This window comes from Protopterus annectens, chromosome 2.part2, assembly GCF_019279795.1.
Source record: "Protopterus annectens isolate FY-2018-M chromosome 2.part2, PAN1.0, whole genome shotgun sequence".
Taxonomy (NCBI): Eukaryota; Metazoa; Chordata; order Ceratodontiformes; family Protopteridae; genus Protopterus; species Protopterus annectens.
In genome coordinates, this window is record NC_056730.1 from 346,164,136 (window position 1) to 346,176,427 (window position 12,292).

General features: G+C 39.8%; 1 protein-coding gene and 1 non-coding gene across 2 annotated transcripts in view; both read left to right on the forward strand.

Annotated features, from left to right (window-relative positions):
• The window catches only part of COL19A1 (collagen type XIX alpha 1 chain), a gene marked incomplete in the record, with an annotated part of 3,251,042 nt that overhangs the window by 2,474,337 nt on the left and 764,413 nt on the right, over window positions 1-12,292 (forward strand).
• Window positions 8,019-8,180, forward strand: LOC122796068. Its single transcript, XR_006363912.1, has one exon. It is a non-coding gene; the product is annotated as a U1 spliceosomal RNA (small nuclear RNA).

Below are 12,292 nucleotides of genomic sequence, written 5' to 3' on the forward strand. Positions count from 1 at the left end.
TTTTTAATACATAGCTGAATGTAGTGATCGAATTTTAGATGGTCGTCAATAGTAACTCCAGGGAGTTTGGTATATGGCACAGTAGAGATGACTGTACTGTCAAGTGCGGAGACAGAGAAGGTATTTTTATGATGATGAAGGGGTATAGGGAGGAAAAGGAGGAGTTTAGTTTTCTTGGGGTTCAGTAAGAGTTGATTAGAAGTAAGCCATCTTTCAACTGAGGGGTGGGACTGTTGAGTGAGGGTATGAAGATGAGAGATGTTGTCAGAGCAAGAAATGATAGAATCATCAGGATATTGAATAATGATAGAGTCTGGACAAGAAGAGTAGAGGTTGTTAATAAAGATATTGAAAAGTAAGGGTCCAAGGATGGAGCCTTGGGGCACCCCTGTTTGAACAGACAGGAAGGGGGAAAGGTAGTTTGCCATTTTACAGCCTGAAGACTGTTAAAGAAGTAGCTGGAGAACCAGGATAGGGACGAGTCGGTGAGGTTTAGAGAAGCAAGTTTTGAGAGAAGTAGTCGATAGGAAACAATGTTGAAGGCTTTAGATAAATCGAGGAACAAGCAGGAGACTAATTTATTATTATCACAGGGATATGCCATGTTGTTTACTATGCTTTGGGTGAAGCCATGCTGAGAGGGGGTAAGGAGATTTTCTTGGAGGAGGTGAGTAAGGAGGTGTTTGTGGATGCATTTTTCCAATATTTTTGACAATGGAGATAGTATAGCGATAGGTCTAAATTTGGATGGACCGGTTGCGTTACCGCCTTTGTGAAGGGAAATGACATCGAATTTTTTCCAGATATTAGCGACTAAGTTTTCGATGAGAATGGATCTGTTGATTAAAATGGAGATGGGGAGGGCTATAGAGTTAGCAGCAATTTTTAGGAACTGAGGAGGTAAATTATCAACTGATGATGAGCAGTTTTTAAGTTTAGTGAGAAGGGACTATCTATGTTGTAGATTCAGATCTGAGAGCGAAAGAAGTAGAGTGGTAAGTTGTGGAGAGGTTAGGGGTGAGAAGAGTATCATTATTAGTCAGGTTACGGATAGTATCAGTGAAGAAAGTATTGAGCTGGGTAGCAGTATCAGTGGGTCAGCTATTTGGGTATGCATTGGGGGTAGATGGACATCCAGGGTTTAGTAGCTTACTCACAGATTGCCAGAATTTATGGTGGTTGGAGTACGAGCAGTCTAGTGATTTGTGAAAAAAGTTTTGTTTCTCAAGGGTGACAAGTTTTTTTTAAGTTACAGAGCTCTCTATAGGTTTGGAGATCAGTGCAGGTATCGGATTTCTTCCATTTTTTCCAAGCACTATCTCTCCTATTATAAGAATTTGAGTGGCTTTTGTTAACCAGGGGGCAAAGTGAATTTTGCACCTGAGTTTCTTAGTGAAGGCTAAGGAGTTGAGTATATCTAAAAATATGTTATTAAAGGATGGGACTGATTCATCTAGGGGGATGTTAAGGAGGAAGGACCAGTTAATAGAAGAAAGCAGATGGTTAAAAGTGTCATGATTGAAGTTGGTGAGATTTTGACAGACTTTGTAAATTTGGGGGTTCTGTAGCTGGGGTGAATGTTTACTAATAATGATGGGATGGTGATCACTGAGGGTGACAGGTAGGGTAGAGGGGTTATGGTAGAGCTTAGGGTCAGAGGTGAGAATCCAGTCAAGAGTGGAGCTAGTGTTTGTGTGTTTGTTTAAACAAGTAGGGTCAGTAATTTGCTGAGAGAAACCATAGAGGTTGATAGAGGAATGTGGAGAGTCAGTTTCAAGGGTTTTCCAGTCAATGTTTACATTACCCATAATAATGGTTTCATAAGTAATATTTTGGGTGATCCAAGAGAGCAAGTTTTCCAGGACAGGGATGTTGTTGCCTGTGGGGATATAAATGGATATGATAGCTAGCGTCTTATGAGTGTTAATTTGACAGTTGGCTATGAGAATTTCAGCAGGTTGGAAATTCAGAGTGCTAATAGTGACAGGGAGAAGGCTGAGATGGGTAGACTAGAGAACAGCAACACCACCCCCTTCAATAGTTATACATCTAGGGTTAGAGTTTGTAGGCCAGAGAAGTAAATTCCAAAAATGAATGCCCCAGAACCCATCTCTAGGGTAAACCACTATTTTTTTTTTCTGAACCGACACCTGCTACTTTAACTACAAGGTTTCTTTATTTTATTTAGCCAGTTTGCTATCAACTTTGCCACATATGGCACTATATTTTGGTCTCTTATTTACAATACCAAAACAGAGGATGTTGTCCAATGCCTTGGCCACATCCAGGCTTTGCGGATTAAGAATCCATTATCCTCAGCCTTTATAATCTTCTTTAGAAAGTTTAATAAGTTAAATATAAATGATCTCCCTTATACAAACCAAACTGCAGAGGGTCTGTGTTAGCGGCATTTTAGATATCGCAGTTAATGAAGTCAGACGTAATGTAGTTTATAGCACTGCAGTCTAGAATGGGTAGATTATTGGACCTATAATTCCCAGGGGGTGTAATTAGAGCCTTTCGTATGAAGGGTTATAACAACAGCAGTTCTTCATACTTCAGAAACATATCCTGTGGCAAACCCTAGGTTCAGAAGGGGCTAAATTAGGGCATGATTAGCACTATTTACTAGCTATCCAAGTAAGCTGTCTTGACTCACTGAAGTGGTATATTTGCTTTGAAGACTGCATTTAGGACATGTTTCTTTATAATCTAGGAGGTGGGTGTCGGATACTTAAAAATGTCAATGACAGTTTCCTGGTTAAAGTTTGCATTGACTTTATCTGCAAGCCTATTAGCTATGCCCTTTGCTTTAGAATGGTTAATGCCATTTTGGATTAGTTCAGAACACTTCTGCGCACAGTTTCTTAATTTTATGACATAATTAAAGAATGATTTATAATTCCTCTAGGTTTCAGAAGCTCATTTCAATTCATGTTTAAGTCTTATTTTCCATAATACTTCTTAGTCCTTTGCTGATAATTTTGATAGAATATCTAGTAAGGTAGATTTTAGATTGATTATAGGACTTTAGAAGCCTGTTTCATTTTGTTAATGAGATTATTTATAGTTGTAGACCACCACAGTGGATTGTTTTGTTTTTGAATTTCAGAGTATATTTGATTTTAGTAGAAACTGTTAGATCTCAATATTTTCCAGGTGGGAGTCCAACTCCAAAGTATAACGAGCAGATGAGGATGCATAGGTATTAAATGATATTACAAACTCATTATAAAAGATGAGCAGGTTTCTTTTTTGAAGTCCTTAAATCCAGATTTGTTTGGGGGGGGTGAGATTTTAAATGGAAAGGTCGCTAGTTTTTGATCAGCTGTAACTATAGATGGGGATACTGTTGGAGTGATGCATGCGGAGGCTATATTGGTAAGGATGAAGTCTAGAATGACTCACCTTCTAGTAGACTGTTTAACAAATTGTTCTAGGATATTGTGAATAAAGTTCAGGAATCTTTGAACATGCTCAACTTTTGAGGCATGGATGCATTAAGTTACTGAAGTGTAGTTAAACTACCCATCAAAAAACTATTTTTTTTCTGGATATTTCAGAAAATGCATGTAAGAACCTAGTTCATGGTAATCACAGAGGAAAGGTAAGAAATGTTTCCATTTTAAAAATGCTAACGGGCAGATGTTACAGGAAATTGGGTAGATGTGGCTGATAAAGACAAAAAATTAACATGAGAAGGCACAAATAAATAAGTACATATCACTAATAAGAAGTTATGAAGACCTCCATGTGAATGATATGCTATACAGGGACAAGAAGAACAGAATGGAGAATTGTCCAGTAGTTCATAGGTTCATAGGTAGGTACTAGGCTATCGGGCCAAGGGCCTACGCAAGCCTAGCCAACAAGGTTTCCTGGCTTACGCCACCCAAGAAAGTTATTTTCCTGTGCCACTGTCGAGCAGAGACACAGAAGTGATCCCCAGGGTGTACTTCCTATTTCCCATCCACTCAAGATTTTTCTTGAAGAGTGCTAATGAAGAACTTTGCTTGACATAGATGGGTAGCCTGTTCCAGAATATGGGAAGTCTCTGGTACAGGAATCTATCCCTCCAGCATGTCCTGTTTATTGTGGTGACAAGGTTTAGGTCCCTAGAGCATGTAGCTTGGAGGGATTGGGATTTCTTTAGGTGTAGCATGTCCAGCAGCTCTGGGTTTGACATAGCTTTATATGTTAGGCAGAGATCACCTCGGAGTAGGCGATATGCTACGGAGTAAAGCTGGAGTTTTTTGAGGCGGTCAGTATAGGGCATTTGTTTGAGGCCAGTAATCCTCTTTGTGAGGTACTTCTGTGCCTTTCCAGCTGCTGCAGATATCTTGTGAGGTACATTCCAAAAGGGGCGTTGTACTCTATAATGGGTCTAATGAGTGTTGAGTAGAGGGGAACAATGACCTCTTTTTTCTAGGATGAAATCCCCCTCATTAAAATAATTTTTTCTGTTACAGTTGAAACAGGCTAATCAGCCTTGCTGTTCTAGATTAACAGGATTCTAAAGGATTTTGTGAAGTTAACCTACCTGGACATGAACTAAAAGCTAAACAGATCGATAGGTTTCAGCTGTCAGTGAGGAAGAATTATGCGATTGTTGGTTAAGCAGACTCAATTTAGATGATAATAAAATGTAATCTAAATGGTGATGACGATGCTCAGCAAGTATGTCTGCAGTGATCTGTCCTCATGTAGGGACTGTTGCATTGCAACTTAAATGTGATATTTGCTGCCAAAAAAAGAACTGGCCACTCTAAAAATAACCACTTTTTTTAAACAATGTAGATATATCCAGTATTGATGCTTCACCTGTTTAGATGTTTAGATGTAACTCATTCCTTTATTGTCTGTTACCTACTTTATCCTGTTTAGTGTTGTGGGAAGTTCTAGGGGCTAAGCAAAGCATGGGTTGTGAAAATGAAATAAATATGGCTGGAATAATATATTTCAACTTGCTATTGCTGGACTGTATTTAATACACAGCATACCTCTTCATGCCTACACCCTAAAGTTAGTTGCCTTGCCTTTACCCAGCACCTAAAAGATAGCCACCTTATCTGTACCTCTGTGATGTTAACATGGGATGAAGGTGAAAGGGATAATGAGTATAAGAATACATTTCAAATTGCTGTTTACAGACTGCACACTTTGTCAGACAAAGCAATATATTGACTTACAAAACTGTGATAATGTCAGCCCCGTACTTTCAGATAGAGCCTGCCTTCCTACACTCTAAAAAGTGTGTAACTTTGTGATGATATATTGTGGCAAAGGTGAATGAACAAATGGTCACAGTAATGTATTTAAACTCGTTGCTGTCCTCATCTTCTTCCCTCAATAGAAAGTACCTTCTATGTAGCCTTCTGATGTTACATTTGGATGAAAGTAAAAGAACGAATGGCTGCAGTAGTCAGTAATATATTTCAGTGTGTTGTTATCAGATCTATAAACACAGCATGCCTGCTTACCTCTTCCCAAAGTGATGACTTATGTAATAGGGAAGGAAGGAAGGCAATATACTTCCATGTATTACTTGCCTAGTAAATGCTGATGGCTGTTGATCGATCTCTGTAGAAGTTGCTAGCAACTTGATGGTATGTTATGACTATGCATGAAGTAGAGAGGAAAAGGAAGACCTGCCCAACATTTGATTTTTTATTTTTGGAAATGGTTTGTGTAATAAAAAGTGGTTTCATTTATTTAGGCACACATCTAATGGGCACATTTGTTATTCCCAATGAACTTGATGTAGTGATACTTCTCATAACCTTTAGATATTCCATGCATCAGAGGTAAGTATGCAACCTTATGAGTCACTGCCACTGCTAGAAGATGCTACTGCAGGTACCTTTCCTGAGGTATTCAGAGAAATTTCCAGAGAACTAGCCAAAAAGGTGATCCAAGAGACATTTCCATGAGAAATAGAGAAAAGGATAATTGCATTCTTAATGATTCAGAACATAGCAGGAACTGTCTAGAGACTTGTTACCAGCTTAAATTCCTAAAGCAACAGCATCAGAAATCCACATCATGAATAGGTTCATAGGTACACAGGTGTGTACTAGGCTTACAGCCACTGGGGCCCTCTTAAACCTAACCATGCATTCCAAATCTCTGACAAGTTCTGGTACCTGTGACAACTCTAAATGGGAGCTTGGAAAATGAAACATTTACAAACAGGGGCCTGGAGATGAACCATTTACAGGCTGCCTTTGTCCATTAGAGTCATAGGTGCCAAACAATGAGTACATTTCATAGGTTCATAGGTAGGTACTAGGCAATCAGCCCTGAGGCCTATATAAGCCTAGCCAAAAAGTTGCCTGGCTTTTGCCACCCAAGAAAGTTATTTTCCTGTGCCCCTGTCTAGCAGAGCCAAAGAAGTGATCCCCGGGGTGAATTTCCTATTTCCCATCCAGTTGTCAAGATTTTATTTAAAGAGGGCTAATGAGGAGCTTTGCTTGACATGAATGAGTAGTCTGTTCCAGAGCATGGGAAGTCTCTGGGACAGGAATGTATCCCTCCAGCATGTTCTTTTTATTGTGGTGGCAAGGTTTTGGTCCCTGGAGCATGTGGCTCAGAGGAATTGGGGTTTCATTCAGTGTAGCATGTTCAACAGATTTGGGTTTGACATGGCTTTGTATGTTAGGCAGAGGTCACCTCTGAGTAGGCGATAAGCGATGGAGTAGAGCTGGAGTTTTTTGAGATGGTCTGCATACGGCATCTCTTTGAAGCTGGTAATCCTCATAGTGAGATATTTCTGTGACCTTTCTAGTTGTTGTAGATGTGTTGCAAGGTACATGCCAAATGGGGCAATGTACTCTATAATGGGGCTGATGAGGGATGAGTAGAGAGGAACAATGACCTCTTTTTTTCTGGAGAAGAACCCCTTTGTGATGAGGTGTACAACGTAGAAGGATTTCCTGACTAATGGGGTGATGTGATTATCAAAGGAGAGACTACTGTCCACCTGTGTCCCAAAGTCTCTTATCACACTTTCCATGTTTAGTAGGCTACCGCCTATGTGGTAGTTCAAGGGTACAGTGCTTTTCCCAAAGGGGATGACAGTGCACTTCTTGGCATTGAGCCTGAGGCCATGACTTTGACACCATCATATCAGTGAGGACCCTTTGTAGAATGTCCACATCAATAGATGATTCTATTATGGCACCTACTTAGCAGTCATCTGCGAACTTTGTTAGCCAAAGGCCTGCTGTATTAGCCTGGACTTCAGAGAAGTAGCTGCCAAACAGGAGAGGACCCAGGACTGAGCCCTGTGGTACTCCACTTGTCACTGGCCTGAAGTTGGATTTGGAATCTGCTACTTTCACTGTGTGGGTTCTGTCAGTGAGCCAGTTGGCCACCCATCTTGTGATATAGGGATTCATGCCCAGTCTAGTAAGTTTAAATATAATTCCAGACTGGGAGATGGTGTCAAAAGCCTTGGCGAGGTTAAGATAGGCTGTGTGCACCACCTTACCCTTGTCCACAGCTCTGGTGACTGCTTCAAAGAAGTCAGTCAGGTTTAGGAGACATGACCTACCTTTTACAAACCCAAACTGAGTGGGGTCTGCACAGTATGCATTTACAAACAGGGGCCTGAAGACGAACCATTTACAGGCTGCCTTTGTCCATTAGAGTCATAGGTGTCAAACAAAGAGTACATTTGCTGTTCCCCATCCAGTTGTCCAAGTTGCACTTGAATTGGGTTAGGAAGGAACTTTGATTCACATGGATGGGGAGCCTGTTTCAAAGAATCCCTAACTTTGACAATTTGAAGAGTGATTAGCAAAAAGCTGGCAGTGCAGTTTAAGAACTGAAAACATGTTAAAAATGTGAAAAGTATTGATGTATTCCTTTAATTTTCCTAATATAAAGTGTTACCACTTCATATCTGTAAAAAATGAAAATAAATAACATGCACACTGTGCAGGGAATGTAACAAATTAGGATTCCTGAGAGAAATTGTTGCAGTTGCTTTATTTATCAGCCTGATTTTAACTAGGAAAATGTTCCCTTAACATGGGGAATACCACTATTAAGAAGGTGGTTTCCCCAGAGAGAGGCTTTTTCATTGCACTTCACTTGGGTTGATCCCTGTGATTTCCCCAAATGTAGGAAACTCAACTGCATACTTTATGGTAGTTTGGGACTGCATTTGTTCTCTTTATATCTGGCAGTTGGTGAAGAAGATTATGGCTGTAAACTACTTCCTGTGGTATAGGGTTTGATTCCTTTAGCCTTCATTTCCCTACTGTGTGGTCTTTAGCAGGCCACTCAACTAGGCAGTGTTTTGGAGCGATTTGGACTTTGGGATAGGCTATCCATTGGTTTCTTGGACTGTAAGCCTAGTAACGATGGGATAGGCTCACCATTGGTCTCTTGGACTGTAACCCTAGTAACGATGAGATAAGCTCACCATTGGTCTCTTGGACTGTAAGCCTAGTAACAGTTGGATAGGCTCTCCATTGGTCCATTAGACTGTAAGCCTAGTAACTATGTGATAGGCTCACCATTGGTCTCTTGGACTGTAAGCCTAGTAATGATGGGATAGGCTCACCATTGGTCTCTTGGACTGTAACCCTAGTAACGATGAGATAAGCTCACCATTGGTCTCTTGGACTGTAAGCCTAGTAACAGTTGGATAGGCTCTCCATTGGTCCATTAGACTGTAAGCCTAGTAACTATGTGATAGGCTCACCATTGGTCTCTTGGACTGCATGCCTAGTGACTATGGGACACCCTCACTATTGGTCTCTTGGACTGTAAGCCTAGTAACGATGGAATAGGCTCATCATTGGTCTCTTGGACTGTAAGCCTAGTAACGATGGGATAGGCTCACCATTGGTCTCTTGGACTGTAACCCTAGTAACGATGAGATAAGCTCACCATTGGTCTCTTGGACTGTAAGCCTAGTAACAGTTGGATAGGCTCTCCATTGGTCCATTAGACTGTAAGCCTAGTAACTATGTGATAGGCTCACCATTGGTCTCTTGGACTGCATGCCTAGTGACTATGGGACACCCTCACTATTGGTCTCTTGGACTGTAAGCCTAGTAACGATGGAATAGGCTCATCATTGGTCTCTTGGACTGTAAGCCTAGTAATGATGGGATAGGCTCACCATTGGTCTCTTGGACTGTAACCCTAGTAACGATGAGATAAGCTCACCATTGGTCTCTTGGACTGTAAGCCTAGTAACAGTTGGATAGGCTCTCCATTGGTCCATTAGACTGTAAGCCTAGTAACTATGTGATAGGCTCACCATTGGTCTCTTGGACTGCATGCCTAGTGACTATGGGACACCCTCACTATTGGTCTCTTGGACTGTAAGCCTAGTAACGATGGAATAGGCTCATCATTGGTCTCTTGGACTGTAAGCCTAGTAATGATGGGATAGGCTCACCATTGGTCTCTTGGACTGTAACCCTAGTAACGATGAGATAAGCTCACCATTGGTCTCTTGGACTGTAAGCCTAGTAACAATTGGATAGGCTCACCATTGGTCCATTAGACTGTAAGCCTAGTAATGATGGGATAGGCTCATTATTAGTCTCTTGGACGTAATGCATAGTAACTATTTATGGTGGGTGAGAAACCACAAATTTATCCCTGTGGTGACAATTATGTCTCTTCTGGATAGAGGACACTAATGTGCTACAAAACTGAAACTTGAATATTTCCTGCCTATAAAAGGGAACAGATAGCACTTGGGAATTCTGTTTGGCTAAGATTAAAAAGATTCCTAGGTCATTAGCCTAATATGCATTTATGTTTATATGTAATTTCAGAGTTTCACAGCATATTTAAAGTACAAGAATTTCTTTTTCAAAGTAAATCAAAAATGTATGCAAGCATGCTATTTTTGAAGCCTCAGAGATGTTACATTTGCTTTGTAAATCATATTATAAGCAAACTAAAGATTTTAGTAGTTATTCAAAAAATGTCTCAAATAATAGTATACATTAAAAATCTAGAATAAGAACATTAACAAATGTAACAAGTGTAAATTTGCAGTGTAAAACAATTTATTTTTCCTTATAGCAATTTAAATATTTCTGTGGGTTGGCTTGATGGCATACCTAGAAAAGTTTACATTTGTGATGCCCATCATCTCAGATCAGGCAGTGGACTAGAAGGGCTAACTAGATGGAAAATAGATCTCAGCCACATCCTATTCAATTCTTGCACAAGTTTGTGATAGGCAGTTTATTAAGGTGCTGTGCTCCTTGAATCCAAATGTTTGACTTGCTGTTGATAAAGTTAGAAAATGCATTTATTGTTTGGTAAGCAAACCTCCCATGTAGAGGGATTTGCTTTCTCCATCACAGACTTCCAATAATCAACTCTGACAGTGATGTACTACAGGACAAGGACAACTTCATGATCACAGCAGTTTTCACTGAAAAAGTTGTGCATTGTAACATTGTTATTGTGAAGTAAATATCTTCCTTATTACTTATATGCCAGTTGACCATTCGTTCTGTTTAACCTTTTTGATTGGGTTGGCCCTACTAGCCTAGTGGGCATCAGGGATCTTACTTTTTCTGGTAGGTGCCATGGGATTTTTTAAATTAATCTGGGCTACCACCAGCTCAAGCAGATGCGACCTTGGTTTAAAGGATGAGACATTCAGGAGTATAGTACACCCTGATGCTGCAGTGTAATATCAGCAATTCAAATACCTGGAATGGGAATAGAACCCTTCTGATCTTCCAGCACTAAAGGTGAGTGTGCTACCTGTTGTATCACTGACATTGTTTATCATCTGCTGCATATTGCACCAATGACTTCTAAGTTAGATTCTTGGTTTTATGCTCTGGAGCTAGGACCTCCTCTGCCAAAGGTGATTTAGGGAGGGGGTATGGAAAATTAGAACAAATTCTCTAGCAACATCATATATTTTGTTGCGTATGTGGGAGATATTTTGGGATGCCCTAACTGGGCAGAGCTGATGATGTAATTCACATTTTAATGCATATAATTTCAGTTAGCTCTGCTGCTACCTTCTAATATCATTTTTTTAATATCAATCTATCTTCTCATCTTGGCATGCACTCATCATCTGGAGAATGCCAAATCTGCAGACAGAATCCCCAACCTTCCTCCCAGAAGAGGTGACTAGGCAAATTGCTGTACCTCACCACTCTGCCTCCTGCTATGCCTCTTAATGTCCTTGATTTTACAGAGCATCACTGATTTTGCCTCATACTTTTACCATAGCCATCATAAAATGTTTGATTTTCTGGCAATTGCTGTGGATTACAGTTAGTAAGTAATGCCAGTAATTAAAGTTACATATTTCTTATGGTTAAGAAAATGCAAGGTCTTTGTCCGTACAGTAATTTTAGATGAATAGATAGATATATGTAGATAAAAATATGACATAAAATTGTTAAACGTCACCACTGATTAATGGAAGAAGTCCAAAAGTTAACGCTTATCAAGTGACAAGTTTTGCATGAACAAAATAAAGCAGTAGTTTGTTGTAAAGATTTAAATGAATGGAACAGCAGATTACACTAATATTTACTCATACGTTCATATGGCATAAAACCTCAGTGAGAGTTTGATAATTTAGCCTGCATTTGTGCAACATAGTCACTCTGCTGCAAGTATATTGATGACTTGGTTTGAGTGGATTGTCAGATGACATTCCAACAAGAAATGAGCAGCTCAATTCAACTTAATACAATTGCTATCTGTGTTGTAGTTGTTGGAAATTTCAAAGCAATACCTTTGTAATCTGGGTAAAGGTGGTTTATGTTGAGTATTCATTACAGCAAATGAGTATTGCAGTTTGAAGGCCATGCCACAGATGTGGGCATCATAGCTGTCATCTCTGAGTTGTTGCACTTATTATTCTAAACATCATCTTTAAGGGAAAATCTGCTTGTAACTTTTTTAATCACAATAGCTCTCAGTGAAATTAATGTGTAGCGTAAAACTACAGAAATTGAAAAGCTTAGCAAGCTAAAGCAATATTTGCTTTCACAGAGAGAGGCACATTTCCAGTCAAATAAATGCAAAAGAAGAGATAAATAAGTGGGTGGAGCTGGAAATCTGCTATCTCATACAAATTCAAAAATAAAGCTTATCTCAGCTGGCAGCTAGGCTTCAGCTCTGTTGGATATATGAAACTGTGGACTGTATTTATGTCAGTATTCAGTGAAGTGTTGAAATCAGCTAGGCATGACAGTTTATCTCAATCATGGTGGACAGCATGTCTTTTGAAGCACATTTGAAAACAACAGTAGGGCCCGTTTCACTCCATTTACTTCAA